At 39.0% G+C, this 20470-nt stretch overlaps 1 protein-coding gene across 2 annotated transcripts in view; it reads right to left on the bottom strand.

Annotated features, from left to right (window-relative positions):
- Nucleotides 1–11497, bottom strand: part of lpp (LIM domain containing preferred translocation partner in lipoma) — a 181159-nt gene extending 169662 nt beyond the window's left edge. The window contains exons 1-2 of one of the 2 annotated variants that reach the window (XM_014974477.2): nucleotides 11272–11497; nucleotides 2533–2593 (exon numbers count right to left, since the gene is read on the bottom strand). The gene's annotated coding sequence lies outside the window, so the exon portion shown is untranslated. The other variant, XM_014974437.2, reaches the window with a different exon arrangement.
- Between the last annotated feature and the right edge of the window lie 8973 nt (nucleotides 11498–20470).

Genomic DNA, 20470 nt, shown 5'->3' with positions numbered 1-20470 from the left:
TTTCCTGAAACAGCACAACCTACTTTACACAGGTCCCTCAGGAAAGGACCACCAATCAGTGCAGTTCATGTTCACGCATTATTAGCAAAAACGTTGTTCCTGGAGAAATTTCCCTAAATATATTTATTAGGACACCAAAACATGGTGGAAATAGGATTTCCTGATTTAGTGTGAACAGAGGTTTTTTTTTCTTTCCCCAAATTGTGGAGCTTTTAAGATAAGAATATTAGGAAATTAAAACTAGGAGGTACTTATTTTCAAGAATAATCAAATTTCCACAGACTGTACTTAATAGATGTTTAGAAGGACATGTCGGCACATAAAAGAAAAACATTTCAAACATATGTAGAAATGTTTTTATCTTTATATTAAGGAGGAAGTACAATGCTATTCAGACACCGGCTGCCTTTGTATTAATGTTCTTCAAGGCCAAGCCTTCGACACCAAAGAGAAAAGCCATGATGCCACAAAATTTTCCAGTTGGTGGATACAGAACGCCAAGACATTAAGTAAGGTTTCTGCATGCGGTCAGCTTTTCGTTTTTTTTTTTTTTCGTTTTTTTTTTTTTAATTTATTACATTTATTTCCATGGCAATTTGTAGAAAGAAAAAAAGTTGCTAAGACCATTTGAAAATATCACTTTTCTAAACATCCAACTGTGTTCACTGCATTGTGCTTTAATCTGAAGGCCAGAGGAAAGCTGGAGACTCTGCACTGCTTAAATTTGCTGTTTGTTCAAATATGAAGTTATGAAGAAAAACTGTGAATCTAGTGATTACAAGGAAAGTCATTACATAAATATCACCTGATTTGCCTCAGTGAGGAGACCCAGAAGCCAACTCTTCATGGCGCATGTGACGTACACTGAGCTCCAAAAGTATTCACACCCACATGGCAAACTCACACTTCCATGGATTTCACTGAGATTTTTGGAGCAGCGCATATTTTATAAATACAACTCTGAAAGGCTTTGGAGGGCTTTTCTAGTCAGCCCCTTTTTATTTTAATACCGGTAAATAAAATCCAACTACAACATTTAAGGAGAAATGCTAGACAGGATGAAGCTGTGGAGCAGGTTAAAACATAGTTTTAAAGAAAAGGGAGGCAGAATTATGCTGTGTAGATGCTTCTTCTTACAAAGGGAAGCCGCTTAAAATTAAGAGCTAAAGATAGGGCAGTACTGGCAAAATAAAACTGTGTTAGAGGCCATGACAGACGTGAGACTGAGGCAATGGATCAACTTCCAGCAGGACGATGACCCTAAGCAAACAGCCAGAGTTATAATGCAATGGTTGGAATCCAGTTCCGGATGCATCCCTGCTCCAGTACACCTGGTTCGAACTAGGGATGCAAATATATGAAAATCTGAGCCGATAATATCTCATATTGATCTTGCTATAAACATAACTGGTATTTACCAATAGTATATGTATATTTTGTGAAAAAATGACCACACTGTTGATTTTGCCCACATTGCATCACTGTCTCACGTCCAAGCAAATACTCCACAGTCAATCCCGAAACATAGACAAATCGCAACAACATGGAGCGTTACATAATACAAGTCAAGTTTTACTTAATGGGTACCAGAACCAAAACTCTAAAAAAAGACTGGCAGTGATGTTAACACCGATACATTTCATCTGAATAATTCAAATTATTGCACTACTGCCTCAAGAGCTACAGAAGCCTGGTAAAATCCCACTGATTATAGTTCAGCTATGTGGCAAAAGGGAAACGCCTACAATATCAAAGTCCAGACCTGAATGCACCTGACAATCTGCGAGACTTTAACTCTGATGTCTGGGGTTCAGTGTGGCTCGGCTGGTGGAGCAGGTGCACCATGTGCAAACTCTGCAGTTTTTAAAAAAGACAAACCCATGTCGCTTTCCCTCCACGTCACAATTCTGTGATACGTTGAGTATCGCTCAGCTCATGAGTGAAGACTTTTTGCAAGACACTGCATATGCAACAGCTGGCATGAATCTTATTTCCAGTTCAAATCAAGGCAATACTGCCTGGAAACTGAACACAAACATTTCTCACTTCATAAAACATATTCAAATTCATTCAGCAATACAACTGTCAAAATTATCACGTGAATCTTAGTCGGAACAAAGCACTTCATAAGCTTAAGTATCACTTAACTGGTGTCCTAGTTGAAGTTTAGGGTGTTTCATCAGCATAGCTGTAATAAACTCTGGTGACACCATCCTGAAGCAAATTTCTTTCATACCGTGGGGGTTTCCTGCTTCCTTCTTTTCTAACCTTGTGTCTGAATGTGGCCTGATGTGAAAGTAACCTTATACTTTATGTGCAAAAGTACAAACAGAAGAGTAATTCTATATTAATTGAATGGATGCATGCTGAGCTTAGGGTTACCTTTAAACTTCCTGCAGAACATCTAGTTTACCACAATAGAGTGTGCCAAATATATCCATATTTATGTTGCGAAAGTGGAAGTGAACACAAAAAAGGAACACAACAGAACATGCAAGTCACAATACAGAAATACACCAAAAGTAATCCTACCTTTATTTCCCTCTTTGGGATTACTGGAAGACAGCTGAAGCCCTTCGCAGTGTGTTGAAATCTGCAGAGATTGAGAAATACAGACAAGTCTGTGTTACACAAATAGATTACCTAACTATAATTTGGCTGTGGAGGACCACGCCAGCATAGTAAACAGACACTGTCATGTGGGAGCCATGCTTGTTCTGGGTTTCTGTCATTCATGAGTGGAAAGAACTCGGCCGAGGACCTGCATACTCCTCCTGATGACCACAGGGCAGCTAGTCTGGTATGTCAAGGTCCTGGCACCAAACATGGGGCAGTATGGCATTAGAAAACAACGACAAGAGGGGAAAAATAAACTGGTAGGTGATATCACATCTAATGGAGATACACTTCTAAAAATGTGGGGTAAATTTAATCAACCCTCCAGCTACTTCTACAGTTGGCCTTCTGGGGTCAGCAAAGTGCTCTCCTAAGCTGGTATAAACGCTATCATCAGTAGAAGAAGAGGACCTAGGCATGTACTCTATTCCTGACATGAAGCTGTTGGCATAAAAATCAACAAACTTTTTTTTTTAATAAAGAGTCAAAACAATCAATAGTCAAAGGCCTGGCTAGTTTTTGACAAGCTGGTCTTTTCACCCCGTCATCTTTCCTTTCTATATTTTTACATTGCTGAGCTTTTTTTTCCCTCATCTTTGATGACCAATTCACGTCATTTTCTAGACTTGAATGTGTGAAATTTCTAGACTATTCTAGTCCTTTCCTGGTAATATTACCTGCACCTGCTAGAATATGGGCATACTGCAAGTCTGCCCTCTCTCATGGCAGAGCAAAAGAGGACAGAGGATGATTTTCAGACCTTTGTCGAAGTCGATAAGATCGGTAGATAAGATCAGATTCTCATGTAAGCATAGGACAATCAACGATCTCCCAAAATTAAGGAAATCGGGGACGATTTAGCAGTCAGTCGATTTATGGGTGCAAGTATGCGTTTAAAGCCAATTCAGGTCCCTGTTCTCTATAATGAATGCCTACAGCAGAAACATCAGCCTAAATAACGCTCCAAAGCACAATGAATTCATATTCAGTCATAAGTGTGTTATAATAAACTTGTAACAAGGTTACAAGTTTATTAATGCCCATTATTATCATTTTGGTTGCCATGCAGGATAAACAGTAAAGAAATTTTGTTTCAATAAGCAGAAGCAACTTGCTGCTTGCTTGCCTTTACCCAACTAAACTCTTTCAACAACAGAACCAGGTGAGTCAATAATGTCTGCTTGTTGGCTCAATAATTCTGGTGTCTGGTTACATAATCATTTATGTATTATTGACAAATCTGTTTAGTATGTAAACAACCCACGCAGAACACTAGCAACAGTACATGGAGGATCCTGTAGTTGGTAAAAACACTGAACCGTCTTTTCAAAGACAGAACATCAGAGCAAAACAGTCAATCGTCCTTCAGTATTTCTCTTTTAAACTACTAACTAATAAAAACGTTATCTGCAATACCGGGCAAGGCACCATGTTACATGTTGCACCCATCCTGGAGAGTCCTACACACATTTGAAGCAAGTATTGGTACATTAATGTTACGCCATGCATGTTGTGTGAGGAGCTAAGAAATGCTTGTTAGGCCCAAAACAACATGTACTCGAGCTTATTTTGGGTACATATTTTACCAAGATTATGTCTTTGTCTGAAAATATCATTAGGCCATCAGTAGAAGACCACCACAAAGAATTCCACAATATCTTATTTATTAAATATATACATATGGACATCATAATGATGCAAAAGAAAGAGAACAATGAAGGAAATGCAGGCTTATCACAACTCATATTAATACAATATTCAGCAGTAATGCCGTTTTTATTGTTATTTTCCTAATCTTGTGCAGCCCCTACTTTCAGTCTAAGCAAACACCCAAATCAACAACAGTTTTCATCCACATAAACCCGCACAAGTACGCATCTGTGCATTGTTTTAAACTTTCCAAACCCATAGGGGGCAGTGTAGCACAAACGTGAAAACCTGTCAGCCAATCAGATTGCATCAAAACAACCACAGCTTCCTGTTAGGAACAATATTTTTCAAGGTAATATTGTAAGACAACTTTAAAATATTAGTGTTTGAGGATGACACCTTAATGTATATCGGGTATTAGAGGGAATTTCAAGCATTATATCATTTTAGCCTGTGCAGTAACCTGTGTAATAAGGTTATTGAGGTTAAGGTTATTTCAGGTGTTTTCCTCCGACAGATTTGTTTGTATTTTGACTGAATTTAAAAAAAAAATGTGTGTCACAACAAGGTGCATCCACACAACTTCAGCAATGTATATTATGAAATTTGTTCACATATACAAACTGTACTCTATAACACAGCTAATAATTTAGATGTATTTTTACGCTGTCTTGTAAAACTTAAAAACAGGAAAGATCAGACAAGTTCTGAAAAAACAGAGTGACATTGAGCTGGCAGTAAGCTAGCTCCATGGCTGTGGAAAATTAAATCGGACAGGTTTTTAGATCATTTAAAAACTGGAACCACTTTAGTGAAAATAGTCAGGTTGGCACCCACTTCAGTGTGGAGGAAAACACGACAACATTCGGAATGACAAGCCAAACCATTTAAAGTGGTTTAGAGTCCAACCTTTACTCTTCCAAGACCCTGAATAATTACCAATTTCTTCATGATCAATGCCATCCAGAAGACATTTCTGCTCCACAAGTACAACTTTCTCTTCCTTTAGCCACAAGAGGAGATCTCGAAGGGAAAAACTCCCTGAGCAGCGATCCGTTTGAAAACCGTTTGGAAATATTTGTAAAACTACGTCTTGGTACCAAGAACAGATTTTGACAGTTTTTGACTAGCATGAACATATTCTCCTTTAATAAATGATCATTTCTTCTTAAATATTTATGCATAATCTGCATCAGCAAATTAAAATGAGTTTTATATCAATTGGCTTTTTTTTTTCTCCACTCATTCTTACAGTGGGGAAAAAAAATATATATGACGATTACAGAAACATTATGTGGTAATTCTTTGTGAACTATATCTCATCTGACACACTTTTGCTCATGACAACAGGTGGAGGGTTATTTCCCCCCTCCTTTTAAAAATCCACCACCCAGAATCAAACTCCTTCAAGAGTTTCCTCATTAAAATATGCCAAGAAACACAAACAGCAGAAGCTACTAGGGGGGCCCGGGCTCAAAGGCAGCCGAGGCATTTATCTTTCAACTTAAACATCATCAGCGCTGTCAAATGAGCCCCTTTTTAGCCTGAGATTTTAAAGACGGTTCTGTTTAATGTTGGTTGAGTTGAAAATGTGTCGCAGTGACGCAGATGTATTCGGTTTGATGACAGCTCTCCCTCGGGGGACCTTGTGTTATTGATTTGAAATTCACATCTAAGCCAAACTTTGTGTTCGGTCTTTTTAAGAGAAGAAAGTTGGGATTTATTTTTCATTTCATAACGGAGTCACATCTAAGGTCTCGACCGACGTTCTTGTTGCTCTCACGAGGAGAGAGCGGAGCGGAGGCTCTAAACTTTCACAAAGGTTTTCGGTTAAGGAGGCAGGAGGCGGGAGGCCTTCACATGAATAACTGAAAACCTACTTAACATGAGGAACCTGGACCGACTCTCTGTAACTATGGTGTACAAGTTCATTCACACTACACAAGAATCTCACAACGCATCTCTTCTTAGATACACAGGGTTTTGCAATCCAGATGGTAATTAGAAGAACACTCTAGGGAGGATCATTATAACAGCGCACTCTGCATATTTCTGTCCACCATAACCTAGAATCCATATGATTGTATATGACTTCTATGCATATTTGACTTTATCATAATACCCTGACTGATGGAGAAAAGTAGCTGTGACTTTCCGGTTCGGTGCAGATCTCCCTCGACGGACCAGAACCAGTTAGTGCCATCTGGAAATTATAAGTCTGAGAGAAGCAAAGATGTGGGGTGCCTCAAGGCTGTGTTCTCAGCCCATTTTCATTCAACATTCACATGCTCCCCCTTGTTTAGATCATACAGTGTTACATCATCTCTTACCACACCTTGGCTGATGACATTTACATTTCTTCGTCACCACAAGACTACAGTCCTTTAAAGTTATACCGTAAGTGACTACATGCAATACACTTGAGTAAATGGGGCAGAATTTACTCAAGCTTAAATCTAAAAAGGCATGTCTTCTTTTTGGGCTTAGAAATGCATTGTCGGGACATGAGCACCTAATGATCTACTGTACGGTGGTGCTAAAACTTACAGTGTGTCATAAGTATGTTTACAGACTAAAATCTACATTTCTTTTACAGCCGTTATCTACAAGGAAGAAAAAAAACTCAAGCATTAATTTTTAGTACAATAGATTATTGTAACATACCAGTCATGCTGTACTGACATGCCTTGTATTTCTATGCGATATCAAAAAACAGCTTTAAATAACAGGGTTGCCTTTCTACTGCCATGGTATTGTAGAATATGTCATTTGATCTCAAGCTAAACCACACCATCCCAGTTATTTTGAACATCTTGAAGAAATCTTATAACATGACTTGCAACTTTTAGACACATATACACACTCCACAAATTTGCAACCATATTTTGTAATGAAATGTTCACATATAAACTTTGCTAAGTTGAAGTTAATTTTGCAACAATGGAAATTTACTCACAGCAGCATTCTAAATGCTTGAATTTGCCGACACTGCAGCAGAATTGGCTCAATTTTTCTGATCATTTCAGCAAATAGGAATTTTGACCAATTGGGAGGAGACGGAATAGAATAGAATTTAGCGGAAATATTCACACAAAGGTAAAAAAAATATATATAAGTACACATTTACCACACAAGAAAAATAATACTGTGCTGTTATTTAAAAAACTATATAAACAAAGACTTTTTCAGCCAAACATGGTCTGGTTCATGATTTGTAATGTAACAAATTAAAAAGTATCACTACACTGTAAATGCTTCACCCTTCAGCCTGAAACACACACAAAATAAACAATACTTTGTTTTCCGAATGCAATTAATTTCTTCACATTCAAACCCAAGTCAAAAAGCGAGGCAGGGCAAGCCAGAGTCTTGACCAACAGTCAGAAAAGGGATTATAGGACACCAGTCTCTAAACTACTGCGCTTCCTGTTAGTAAAATGGTAGATTTAACATCTCCTTATTGGTTTGAGAACAACTGCAGTTTGGAGTTGCTAATCAGGTGTAATAGAAAAAAAAATCCCTCAGGTCATCAGAGACCTTTGTGTATCCAGGACAAGAACCAGAACCAAACAAGGCACCATACCGTTTCTCTGCTCCTCAGCATTGGAACCAACTTCCTTAAAAAGTTGGCATGTGCAGAAACTAATTTAAATCAGAACTGACAACATTATTGTTTAATGCAACTTTTTCTACAAAGACTAAAGCTTATCTCAACAGTTTATCAGTTTCTGTCATTGGTTCTTATCAATCCGCTTCAATTTGTATTTCACTACTTCCTTTTTTTTAAGTCATGCATAAAGCTGAATGCAGCTCCATTAATGTATTGTTAGTCTCGTCATCTTGTGCTTCAATGTGCTGTTTGTTCTGTAAAAGCACTTTATATTGGAATATGTATGAATTGTGCAACAGAAAATAGAATTAAACTCCATTTTTACAAGGATTCTCTCATGTGCTTTCTTTTACAGAGCAGGCTGGTAATAGATTCTCATGGTGTAAAAATAGTACAGTAACAAAGATTGAAAATTTAAAACAAAAATCATAGCTTTATCTAACTGAACTTTCTAAAAGAAAACTACAAGTTCACTGCTCTTAAAGGAACATATTAAATCTTACAGTCATAATTTATTTATAATTAAATTGTCATTTTTATCTGAATGACCTAGGTGTTGCAAAAAATTAAGCCGGAGCTCGATTCACATAGTTAAAGTGACGTCACAGATTATGTATGACACCTTTTTGGGGTGTGTGATGTAGTAATGCTCGAAGAGACCAAAATTAGTAATATAAACTAAAAGTCCTACAGATCGAGGCAACAGATGCCTCCACTCAGCTAGCTGACAGAAAAGCGCACAGCAACATCTGGGAGGAAGGAGATCACAGAACTTCTCTATGCTACACAGCTGGAACAAAACGGAGTCGACCCGGCTTGTTTTTTCACGGCTCAATGAAAATGGCATTTGTACACAGAACCACTTTGTATTTTAGAATCTGGACTTACGTCCAATGCACAGGAGAAAGTTTTGTTTTTCTAAAATGGGAACTCTTTAAACAAAAAAAAAAAAAAAAAAAAAAAAAAAAAAAAAACTGGCTCCATAGTTAAAATTTCACCCTCATGTAATGACAAAATAACTCAACCTCTAACTTGACCTATAACCTCAAACGTGTCACACATAAACAGTAGCGGCAGGCTACATGTTGGTCTTGCAGATTATTCATTTTATGATAAAACATGAAAGAGAAAAAGCTTGACTTTGTTGTTACGCCACACAGCTAAACTCTAATTTGTTGTTTTTCATTCTTGTTTTCTTGGCTTTATGCGAGTGTCCTGTACTCCATGTTTTGTGCCACTTGCAGGTCTAGCAAAGTAAAAATAGCATTTTCGGGATGTTGTTGGTGTTTCCATGTGCATGAAGACATTTCTGGAAACATTCCTGTGTGGACAGGTGCCTAAGTTGTGAGCTGCAGAGTTATAAGCACAGCAAGTGTCCTCAATAGTAAGTACAATAAATAGGCCTCACTTAAACTGACCAGTCCAGCAAAGGTCGGTGCAGCTGGGAAGACTATTTTGTCTGTATCCACTATAAAACCGTCCCATAGAACCAAACCTTACCGCATCATTGCCGAGCTCAATTCATTTGTAGGTCCGTAGAACATTGGTACAGTTAACTACTGGTATCATACAACACAGGCCATTGATTGGGGGACAGAAACGTTGTCACTCTAGTATCATGCAATGTTAGACATTTGGGTTTATCCCCGCCTGTCCAGTGAGAGTCCAACTGGTAGTGGAAAGATCTCCTGAATAAGCAGAATACATGGAACCTGCAACGAGACTGTAGTTGGTGAGATGCAAATCAGTAATTCATTGGTCAAACATTGAGGTGCAAATCTTTTTTTCAATTGTGGTGGAACAGCATCTACGGCATCAACTGTATAGGACAACCCGCAACAAACAAATATAAAAAGAGATTTCAGAGAAACTGGCCGCCTAAGGGTACATGCAAAAAATAACACTGGAGCGTCGACTACAGCAGCGTTTCCCAACCCTGGTCTTCAAGGCACACTGCCCTGCATGTTTAATGCGTTTCCTTGCTTCAGCCTAGGTGATTTCAACTGACAGGGGTTTGCTGAAATGTAATCAGCTGAATGAGGCAGAGAAACATATAAAACGTGCAGGGCAGTGTGCCTTGAGGACCAAGGTTGGGGAAAACTGGACTACCAAACCTGCGCACCCACAGCCTGTCCACGTTCCTCCATTTTAGTGAGGAACAGCCTGCCATGAGGAGACACAACCAACTTGCCTAGAACCGAACCTGACATTAACCAGCTAGAGTGAGACTTGAAATTGGAGAAGGGGCTACAGCGTGCCCCTATAGGGTACCAAACCACACCGACCCATGCTGGGTTTCTGTGAAAACAAGGAAGTAGATCCTTGAAGTGAATGTTTTACTCTTGATGTCATTACAGCTGCATCACTGTGAACTTTGCAGCATCTTATAGTCAGATTTTTTGTAAGTGATGAAACAGGTAAACATTAAGTAAAACACAGAGGGTATCTAATATCATGATTCTGTGATATATGGCATGATGCTCAGTGCTACATATGAATAAATAAGTTACGTTATGCTGTAAAGTGTGGCTCTGAGGAGCCTGGTGTGTTCTTTGAACTCCAGGCCTGCATGCTGATCTCAGAGCAGTGCTCTGTGGATGACACAGGCCCACTGTCAGGTCTGTTTAATTATCTCTCTACCTACGTATTTGAGCGATAAGGGGGTCTAACATGTAAGGTCTAAAGGACACAGCCTTCGCAGTAACCCCACGATGACATACAACTGCCTGCAACTTTAATGACACACACCGTGAACTGCACTAACGTGGCAAATCTGCGCTGTCGTAAACACCCAGCCAGGTCTTGTCATACGTCACCCGCTACGCCTGAAAACTAAATAAATAAATAAGGACAGACACCGGTTTTCTGCGACTTCAGTGAGCACGAGTTTCTTTATAGTGAAACTCGGCGACATATTTCTGTGCAGAAAAGGGGGCTCTCCTTCACTCTCCGGTGACAGTCTGTTCTTCCGCATTGCTCGGCTTGCGGACCACTAAAGCTAAAGCAGAACCCACCACCCCCCGGCCCCCTCTCTCTCTTCAGAGAAGCAGGGAGTCCCGAAACTTTTGACGGGCTGCACACGCTGTCTGATTTTTTTTTTTCTTCTCCCCTCAACGCATGAATGAGCTCCTCTCTCAGCTCGAGCTAGCGACATGTTAGCTTTGTTAGTACCCTAATGTAACATTCCTACCGGGCCAAGGCTATCCGCGTCGAGTCCACGCCCTCACTGTTAACTCCGTCCGAGCTACAGTCAAACTCATATTCGCGTCCCAACAAGGCCGAACAAAACTGCAGAGAGGAGCTGCTCCAAGCTCCAATCAGTTTACCAAGCCGAGCAGAGCCCGGTCAGCTTAAACCGTTTCAACAAAAGAAGTGGAACCGATGCTCGGGCTTACCTCGCTTTCTAGGAAACGAGAGAGAGGCTGAAGTCCCAACCAAAAAAAAAGGCAGCCCCCCTCACCCCCAAAAAAGGGAGAAGTCCAACTTTTCTTGATCCAAATTGTGGGAGAGTTGAAGGCAGTGACGTCACGCCCTGAAATTCCAGCCGTCTCAGTCAGATCAGAGGTTTGCCCATGTAAGGCATCAGGCCAAAACACTGACACACACACGCGGCACAGCACTCACACACTGCTGTCTGCACAGAGGGAAAAGAGCAATATACTTTATATTACTTCTCCCTGCGATAACATAAGACGCATAAAATGAAACATCTCCACGTTTATTGTACAGTCAGAGGCGTATTCAGGATTCTCCGGGACTCTGGGCTTCAGACAGTTTTAAGGGGGCTCTATCCCAGTCTGTGCAAGTTTTGATAACTGGATGTTCTCATCATCAATCAACACAAACCAGAGGTTTTTCATTTTCAAAGTATAAAATATTAAATTGAAATACGAGCTGTGTTTCTTTTTATGGCTCCAAACTGGAGAAGAAGCATGTCTTGCATGCCCTTATAGGGGAAATTCTCAAAGAAAACTCTGTTCAAAATCCTATGTTGTTTACATGTTCAGATGTTTCTCTGATCAAATACGCGCTGGTAAAACTACTCAAGCTTAATGTTGCTGTGCTTGGGTTAAGCCCAAAATATTCAAACAAAGAACTTTGCTTCTCTTAGGAAATGAGAGCTGTAATGTATTCTACTTTAAAATTAAAATCTATTTCTTTTTTGACAGGTATGTAATGAAAAAGATACAACTATAGATAAATGCTCTACCCACTTTTTTTCAGAGTAAAAGTGCCAAATAATGTTTTAAAAGAATCTCTCTTGACAATAGAATGACGCAGATGCAGGTAGCGTCTCCGTCATTAGCAGCTAACATTTAGCCTCTTTTGTTATCCTCAAAGTTGAGTCATATCTTATACTATGTCACCATTATTTTTCCCTTCATATAATGTCACACAAACAATTTTACAAAGTTTTTAACTCTGTCTATACAACAGGGAAACTCAAGACTCACTTCCTTTCTTACTTCAAAATAAGAGTTTCAAGTGTAGCTAAAAAAAAAAAAGAAAGAAAGAAATCCAACTTTCTCATTTAGGCTTCATTAAAATAGCTCACATTTATTTCACCAGACAAGTGACAAGAACCGAATAGTGGTTTGTTACAAATACTTTCACTAGAAATTTAAAGGTACTTTTTTAATCTTGAGATTTCATACCACAAGCTTTAATTTAATAAGGCTAATAGGCCTCATTCACATGAAAACAGATTTTCTAAAAGCATCTTTTACTATTAAATTATTAACTAATAAATAATTGATGCAGTCAACCTTCACACTGTTTTGTTGTTTTGTTTTTCCCCCCATTATTGCTGTTTTTTCTAAATGAAAACAGTAAAATAGTCTGACAAATAAAAAGCACTACTAGTATTTGTGATGGGCTTCGGGTTAAGGGTTAGGTTTGAGGTGCAGTTCTCACAGCACTGCTTTAAATAGTTACATGTGGTTATCTATACTTCAGAGTGATAAAAGTGATTTTTACTCAAATATTTTGCCATTGAAAGAAGAAAACCTTATCTTGGGAGTCCCCCAAAAACATGCTGCCCTGGGCTACTGCCTGGCTAAGCCTATGCTAAAGTCCAGGCCGATGTGCAGTGGACACCTATAAAGTGAAAATCGGAAGACAAAAAGCAACACTAAACAACTAATAGACTTTATAATATATAATAGACTTTACCAATAGACTTTAAACATTTATTTTAATCCTCACTTAAAATCTGTTAATAAACGGGGGATGGGGGGGTCAGACTCCGCATTTCACAAGACGGTGGCTAAAAAAAGGATGCAAGCACAAAGCACTCATCCGGTGAAGTGTGAATTGGCATATGTTATAATATGACCAAATTCAAATGCAAACAATGTGCACTGCATGCTGCAGTGCTCCCATATCCTGTCATGCACCGCCTGTCTTCTGGAAACGTGAGAAAAAAAAATGCTCATCGGTGTCTGTGGTTCCATTCTTCAACCATAATCTAAAATTAAGTGGATTTTCTTCTGGTAAATATTACAGAAGTAACACTTACCAAACCTCTGAGTTTAATGGTTAAAAACCAGACACCAGAAATGTCAAAAGAGGGTAGAGGAGGGGGTGGGGGGGTCTACGGCTGGCTTCAGAGTCTGGGAATTACCCAGCAACCTACTGGAAGTGATTTATTTTAGCATTGATTTGCTTGGTTTATTAGACTTATATAGAATCAGCCATCAGCCCTGTCTGGTTATGGTTTGTGAGCTTTTATAATGTCCCACCACAGTCTCGAATCTCTGTCACTTTTTCATGAAATATTCACCGTTTCATTGTGTCTGCAGAGCTACATGAACCTCTGCAAGCATGAGGACAGTGAACCTTGTTTACCCTTTACCTTTTAGATGTAAGCAGTTGTGCATTAGCCACTTTACCTGATAGAAGTGATTTACCAGAACTTGTGAATATCAACACTTTACAATGTGGAGCTGAGCGCTTTTGTTCAGGTGTAAGGAAAGCTACAGCAGTGTCATGATGAGACAGGGAGCATCAAAAGCTCTTAACCTGTAGCAGCTAAGTGGGATCTGGCTGTACACTAAATCACCTTTCTCATAGATATGCATTTATTTTTCTAGCTGTTGTGACAAAAATACCTTTTGTTGTTCTCTTACTGTGTTTATCCTGAAAGTATGTCTAGATATTCTGCGTGTAATGTCAGCGAGATTAAGCCAAAACGATGAAGATAACAGTGAAAGGAGAGGCACTCAAAAGGCTCCACGGACCATAAAGACATTTTTCTTTACCGACTCTCTCACTAAACGCGGTTTAGATGCAACAATAACACAAAGATTCAGCAATATTATTAATGGCTTTGTTCCGAGCGCCTGTGGGTTTGTAACTGTTGTGTGTTTCAAGATAGTGCGTGACAATGATGAAAAAAAAAAGTTCAGTCCTGCCGACTCAGACGTTCGAATTAATCCCTGTAGAGAATTTCTAAAGACTGCAGCAGCTGATAAGGCTGCTTACTTACATTGATGTGTCAAAATTATTACCAGTCATATAATTATACTTCCCTAAAAGGTAAAATCTTTGACTCAATCCCTGAGCTCCGGTGGCAATTTTTAAAGAAATGAAAGAGATAAATAGACATTAAAGGGGCAGTGGTTAATGTACTTTTTCAGCTTTACGTCATGTCATAATGTTATTCCCTCATCAAAACCACACCTGCAGTGTTCCCTTGATTCTTTAATGCATGTTTGAGAAATCCTTTAATCTCCCGTGGCAACCATTCAGCTGTGCAAAATGCTTGGGTGGACCTAGCTCTGCCTTTGAGGGCAAAGCTCCTCCTCAGAGATATGGTTTCCAAGCTGAGCTTCTGCGTTAGTTGGCAGGCCTCCCCAACTCAGTTCCTTCAGACTAGCCAGAAGCAATTAGCAAACACCTGGTGGAAGTGCACATCTGCTGAGCTCATTATAGGAGCTGCTGCTCAGTGAAACGAAGGTGAAAATGTTGTTAAAAGGTTAATAGAGAAGCCATTCTATGACCACTTCCCGGAGCCGGAGTGTTAGATAGAGCAGGAAGTTCTTAAAGAGACAGAAGCCCAATTTCAAGGCATCAAATAACAAAGTCAAATTTATTTAAAGTCAAATTTGATACAAACAGTATTTTTATAACAGGTCACATACTTGATCATGCTATAACATGGCACTGTGTGGCTGAAAAATAAATAATACATTGAATCTGTATTTAATTTGATAATCATGAGACAGACTTCAGCTGAAACTGAGTGGTTCTATTGGAAGTAGAAATCTTTATCATTGAAGTATGTTATTAGGTAAGGTAATGACAAAACATGCACAAACATAAAAATCTAACTAATTCAGTTGACATTTTTGAAGGAAACATTGAATCCATTAAATGTTTGGATTGATCAGAATTTCTATCAGTGACTCTCTTTGAAAATTTGGTTTTTGCACGTAGGCTGGAGTTCCAAAAACCTGAGAACTTAAAACATCTTTCAGTTTCCAACCACAGTCACTACAGTCATGCAGCTGAACAGGATGAGAAAGCGCATATTTTTGGGTCAGATGGCCGTTTACATGCCGTCTCTCTCTCTCTCTGTGTGTCTTTCTCTTTTGGCTGGAGGGATTGTCGGGGTTGGCTCCATCTGTTTGCCCGATGAGGTCAGTCTGAGGTTGGTTGGCCGTCAGTTCTGTGTTGCAGTCCGATGGAAATGGCCGTTCCACTTGTTGGAATCGGAACCGAATTATGACCAGCACCAGAAAGTAACCTTGCTGGATTCCCCAAATGTGCATGAAGGCAGAAAGGAATGCAGTCTTTTTTTCTGGAACAAACTTCCAGAAAACTGTAAATCAGCTGAAACACTGACTTTGTTTAAATCTCGACTAAAATCCCACCTGTTTAGAGCTGTATTTGAAATGTAATCAATTTAACGATAGCACTTGACTAAATGTCATGTTTTGATTGTTGATTCTATGTTGCATGACTTTGTATTTTTGTGTTTGTTATTATGTAAATGTTTGATTCATCGATATTAAGGTTATAGCATTAGCAGAATGTTAAACAAAAATTATTGTGCAACCAAATCTTAAGCAGACAAAGCTCATATTTTGATACCTTGGTTCTGTCACGGTGTTATTCTTAGTTTGACTCAACATTGAGAGCTTGACTCAGTTATAACAGCTCTCATGAGCAGAGGAGTTTATAATAGATATAACCTTAAAAAAAAGATGGTTTGACAATTATGTCAAATGCTATTGTTTATGTTTCCAGGAAGAGATGGCTCCAAAGCAAAAACCAGATGAGATATTTCACAGGCATGAGGCTGAACACTAATATAAGGTCTGCAAAAAAGAAAAAAAAAGAGGAAGTGTGCATTCTTTTTAACACTGAGGGTTATAACTGATACTGAATTAATTGTGAGTCATTTCAAAAGCTCACCGAGCTCTAAGCTAGCACGCTAGCATGTCTTCACAGGTGTAGGTTGAACTATTTATGTTCCGACGGTCCCAGACATATAATCTGGAAGAAAAGATGATTTTAGCTCAATAGGAATTGACAGTGAAGGTCTTCTCCACTTGCAACATTATAGAAGTGAGAAAATGTGCAAAAAGTCCGACGTGAGAGGTCCAAACCACAACTTCACTCCAACATCAGAAATTCTTTTCAAGATGGCCAAGAACCTCATTGGTATCTTAGTATGACCCATGTGAGGCCTGTGGTGCCATTGAGGGGTTTAATATAGACTCCCTCTTCCAAGGCCTCTTAATTGCAAAGAGAGCTTAAAACTCCAGTATGTGGCTTTATTTAAAAATATATATTTTTTTTTTATGTATTTGTTAAAACTTTCACTTCAGTGTGCCAGTATGACACAGATAATCTGAAAAAAGTTCAAGCTCCTCCACCTTCTCGCTGTGCTAGTATTACCCTAAAGAATGCTGACCAAAAACAACCAATCAGAGCCAGGAGGAGGGTCTTAGCACTGCCAATCAACTTCATGCATGCGCCACTAAATGTGCTAATGGTGGAGAATCAACTTAAAGCTGTTTATCTGCCATCATTGGTAGCAATGCTAACTATCCTTTGCATTCATGACCGGCTCCGCTGTCAGGAAGAAGCTGCAGTGTAGCAGAGAGCAAAGGGGAATGAACAGCGTACACAAGCTGACGGACAGCGCTAAAACCCGCCACCTGACTCTGACTCTGATTGGTCTGGGAGGAGCTCAATTTTTCACAGATTATCTTTCTCATCCCATGAAATAGAGTCAGTTTCAACAATATATATATAATAGAAGTAAGAATACAATTCCATAATTTTTATTTAAAAATGTTTTTTCTTCGTAAAAGTGAGCAGAGCAGTTTCATTAGTTTCATTCCAGTTCTGAGCAGCATCTGGTCCGTAGGGGGCGCCTTCACAGACGTATCTAAAAATTATATTTACGAATGATGTAAAATTAATAGACACACTGAATTATTTACGCAACATTTCCACCAACTCACTCTCATTCAACAATGAATTTCCCTCTACAGACTCATATCGTTTTCTTTCCTGCAGCTCCACAGAAGTGGAACTAAATAGCCAATGGTTGCTAGAGAAAAATAATGACCAATCAGCACAGCTGAACTCAGTGGGAATTTCGCTCGCTACAGAAAATGTGGTAAAGTTTTCAGACACTCGGGTGATAAAGTTTAAGACGACAGTCGGGGGAATATTTGCCTGGACTGAATTTTCCACCTTGAATAATGAGGAGAATTTTACACATAGCAGGTAAGCTACAGCTTCTGTTGCTCAACGTGTTTTTTTAAGTCTTAACATCCACATTGCTCTACGTACTGTTCATTAATTACTTTGTCTGCTCATCAGCTGCTATCATTTGTTCTTTGCTGGTAGACAGTTTTGAATGTTGCTGTGTTGTTATGCTTATGTCGCTCTGGTTAGCATAATGCTAATGCTGCTCTGTATAAATGTTTCTAAGATTTTTTTTAAATTGTTAATAATGTTGCTCTTGTTGCCTTTTTGTGTTTCTGCTGCTGTTACAATGTTAATGTTTGGTTCATATCATGGTGTTTGCTGGGTAAGGTTTGAGGCTGATTTAATTATTATATTCTTTAAATTTGCAAGGTACTGAACAAACTTTTTACTTTTTGTTGATTTAAGCCTTCGTGTTATTTTTCTGTATGAAGAACGAGACATTGTTGTGAAATTGTCATTTTCTGGCTGTTAATTGGAGCCTCTGTACTGGACCAGGCACATAGACCCACCAAGATCCAGTTCTTTGCTTAAAAGTTAAACCTATTCAGCCATTTGATTCAGTTATTGGAACAGAGACCCAACTAAAACATGGGGACAATGGAGGACCACGACCAAACAATAAGATGAAAATTTTCAATTATTTTCGTTATTTTATTTTATTTTTTTAAGATTTCCCAGTATGCCTCCTCTAACTGGGAAAAATAAAAACGTTCTTAAGTGGCTTATTCGGAGTCTTGACTTTTGGGTGTTTTTGATGGTTTGATTAGGATGATGTCAAAGAGACCTTCCAACCTCAAAGACTAAAGAGATCACTACCAAAAGCAAAATAATCAAATAAAAACACTTTTTTCTTCAACTCTTGATACTCCTTACATTTTTTTAATCATCTTTTGAGAGATGTCTCTCATTTCCTGCCAGAAAAACTTCTTGGTGGAGGTAAAATAAGTAATGTATGACCTTAACTTTTTTTATTTGTACCCAGTTTGGCTGAATCATTTATTTTATTTAAGAAATTATGTTTTACTTTGAATGAAGCAAGTAGAAAGAAGTTGCGGAGGACAGTGGGTGATCAAAACAACATCAATGCCTTAGTGGATGACTTTTTAAACATGGCAGTGAACATTTAATATCATATAGTCCAACACGATACTTTTCGTTGCCTGTACATGATCTAATACGGCCGTATTTACGCTGCAAGCCACAAGGTTTCGACGCAAGAAACGTATGTGAATTTTTACCAAACAAAAGCTTCATTGCTTCATTAACAGCGACTATTACATGCTCACTTGCTATTTACACATTAATGTCTACGTTTTTGACTTGTTAAAGAGTTTTTTGATAAAGCGACTCATTTAAAGAGCGCTTTAGCTCAGCCTGGTAAAATAATGACTTCTCCCTTGTTCCGGTCACTTCACAAGAACCTGGAGACGTTCTGCCTCTTTCTTTCCCCCGTTTGTGGAAACTCAAAACGCCGCTGTTGGTCAGCGCCAGCCAACAAAGCAGTCGTTTCATGTGGGCCTGTCCTGACCTCAGTGATCTCCGTCTCGCAAACTAGACAATTAGTTTGCATGCCTGTGATTGGATGCAAATACAATAACTGCTTTTTTTCGCCTCCGTTTCCCTTCTCCTGGCTGCGTTTTTTTTTTTTTTTTGCCCCCTCATAATAGTGACATTGTGTGTCTTTTGTGTTTGTTCGTGCCGGTGCGCTCGGATATAGTTCGTCTTATCTCTCCCAAAAATAAAAAAAAATTGTGATGGATGAGCGATACAATTATCAATTCATTTCTACGAGACGACAGCCAAGGAAAAAAAATGCGTTTAAAAAGAGGTTGTTTTTAGAGGCAAAACTGTAGAAATAAATAAACCCATTCTGAGCTCTATCTATTCTCAGATAATTTGCACTTTGCCGCAGTTGATTACGTTGCGCTTCAAGCTGTGAATGTACTTTTTTCTTCGCCGTGCATGAAGAAAGCATAAACAGAGCTCTGCAGATCAAGCACACTGATAAAAAAAAAAAAAAAAAAAAAAAAAACAGACTATTTGAGCTGTTTCACCGTCTTACCCCGCGCGTTGCCCTCCTCTCAAAGTTCCAGGGCAAACTGCAAAAAGGTAATCTCATTTGTAATGTGTGACAGCTTATTTGCAACTATGCACACTGGCATATTTTTGCCCCCTCTCTCTTCCTCTCTCTCTCTCTAATGGGCCCGCCAGTGATGCTTCTTCCTTTCGTAAACTCATAAAGCTGATTTCACAAAGACACCCTGGAACAGTTTAGATGACACATTGCCATCGCCCGTGAACTCAAGTTATCAATCAAGCACCAATTAACATGCTCGGTTAGAGGGAATCAAGAGGCTCTTTGAAGTTCTGGAGCTGGTGTGAGCGCCTCTACGTTTTATCCATAGCATCTGAAAAAAAAAAAAACCTCCACCGAAAATGATTGTTTCCACTAGTTTTTATTGAAATTTACAGCATTTTTTTTTCTATTTTATTTATTTTTTGTGGGTGGTAAATAAGAAAAAAAAAAAAAAATTGACATGGATCAGAGTCAGAAAAAAAAGGTTTGTGAAATTTCAGTTTATCAATTGTTCCAACATCGGATATCCTGTTTTATTCGCTGGGTGCAACGCTGTCTCCCCTCCACCACCACCCCTCTCTCTCCACCTCCCCAACACAAACCACCACTTCCTCTGTGAAGGTGAACCTCAAACTCAGTACACAGCACAGCAGCTGCACAGTAAACGTGCACTTCCTCGTCGTACGGCGACAGGATCCTCTGTGTGTGTGTGCCGACGAAACAATCGTCTTTCTTCAGAACGCGGCCCTCTTGGTTTCGATTAGGCCCAGTTTTCAGGAATCAAAGGC

Source organism: Poecilia mexicana, unplaced genomic scaffold, assembly GCF_051168715.1.
Source record: "Poecilia mexicana isolate PSO_F unplaced genomic scaffold, ASM5116871v1 scaffold_4, whole genome shotgun sequence".
Classification (NCBI taxonomy): domain Eukaryota; kingdom Metazoa; phylum Chordata; class Actinopteri; order Cyprinodontiformes; family Poeciliidae; genus Poecilia; species Poecilia mexicana.
The sequence above is the reverse complement of the archived record's forward strand: the minus strand, read 5'-3'. Positions and strand labels throughout refer to the sequence as shown.